At 47.7% G+C, this 1680-nt stretch overlaps 1 pseudogene; it reads left to right on the plus strand.

Moving 5' to 3' along the window:
- Positions 1-527: 527 nt before the first annotated feature.
- On the plus strand, positions 528-1448 carry LOC147703044 (E3 ubiquitin-protein ligase TRIM15-like; annotated as a pseudogene).
- Positions 1449-1680: the final 232 nt, after the last annotated feature.

Here is a 1680-nt window from a genome sequence, read left to right on the forward strand (position 1 = left end):
GGAACAGAGGCACAAAAACCGGATCACAAGTAAGCACAACGAGGGCGGGGGGGGGCAGGACAGCAAGCACAATCAACGAGGGGGCAGGGGAGCAACACAAAAACCAGAGCGTTGAAATGCTCCCGTACCGTGAAGTGGGGTACTGGAGGATTTTTGGACGAGCCTATTGATTTTGTCTTCCATTAGCTAAAGTAACTCTGAGTTCAGGCTTAACCTCCTTGTAGGCCTGCTGAATAATAATCCCTATGAGAATAGCAAAGATGTGCCTCCAGTTAGCACCATCGACACATAAGGACAGTTGTGCATAATGTGCTCCACACTGATTTTCTATAGTGAAAGTCTTTTAAATTGCAAACCTGTTCTGAACCCTAGCAGGTCACAATATTTTAGCAGCTCTGACTTCACCTTCCAGGTAACCCAGACGGTATAGGCCAATACCTGCTGCACTTCATTTACTGCAGGTAGGGCAGGTTTAAAGACTATGCCCATTATCACTGGTGTAGGTTGTGCCTTGTGTAGTGTGACTTATGCATGACTATAGTGTGTATCACACAAAGGGTGTGGAAGCTAAGAAGACGAAAACTCTAGCGGAATTTGAACAACTGCGCTAGGTTCTGCGAGAAGAGGAAGACGCCACTCTCGCGAGACTGGAGGAGATTCAGAAAAAAATCACCAGGACAGAAAAAGCAAATACAATTAAACGACTTCAGGAAATGTCATCCCTCGATGCCCTGATCAGAGAGGTAGATTCGAAGTGTGCGCAACCGGCAGAGGAGCTGCTAAAGAACGTCAGGAGCACCCTGAGAAAGTATGAAAATGAATTGTTTAAAGAACAAGAAAAAACGACCAATGAGGACCAGAGAAAGGAAAGTATTTTAAACCATGTAAAAGTTTTCGAGCCGGAAATGGCGATGAGGCAGTATAAAGTGGTGACTCTGGATTGGGACACCGCTCATGGAGATCTGCTGAAGCTGTCTGAGAATAAGAGACGTGTGAGAGGGCTGCTCCAGGTTGTGCAGTGTCGTCACCTCTTTGACGATTATTCCGAGTGCTTCCAGTATCCCTTTGTGCTGGGGAAGGAGGGTGTCCGCGCAGGGAGGCACTACTGGGAGCTGCAGCTGCTGCTGGAGGGCGATGGGTGGTGTGTGGGCATTGCACAAGAGTCCGTGAACAAAAGCACAGCAGACTCAAAGTCACCCGAGCAGGGGGTCTGGGCTGTGGAGGGGTATCACGGTCACTACACAGCTCTCACCTCTCCTGCCACCCCCCTGCCCCTGCGGGAGAGCCCCAGGCTGCTGGGGGTCTATCTGGATTACGAAGAGGGGCAGGTGTCCCTGTACAAAGCCGACACCAAGGAGTACCTTTACACATTTACAGGTGCCACTTTCACCAAATTAATCTTTCCATATTTTTATCTAGGTCAAGGCGCAGAGCTGCGTCTTGTCTAAAACCTGCAGACCCCGGAGATGTTGGAACTAGAGCAAAACGCTGCCAGTGTGTCTTTATGTTTAAAAATTGTGCGTTTTTGTCGGCGTTTTGTATTTTTCATAGAGATTTAAACGTGGAAATGAGAAATATGACACGCCAGTGAAGATCTATGTGTCACGATAACAGGTTGAGCGGAGTGTATGGTTAAGAACGGATTCACAAGTTTTCCTTGATATTATAACACAGTAGATA

This window comes from Lissotriton vulgaris, chromosome 7 (genome assembly GCF_964263255.1).
Source record: "Lissotriton vulgaris chromosome 7, aLisVul1.2, whole genome shotgun sequence".
NCBI lineage: Eukaryota > Metazoa > Chordata > Amphibia > Caudata > Salamandridae > Lissotriton > Lissotriton vulgaris.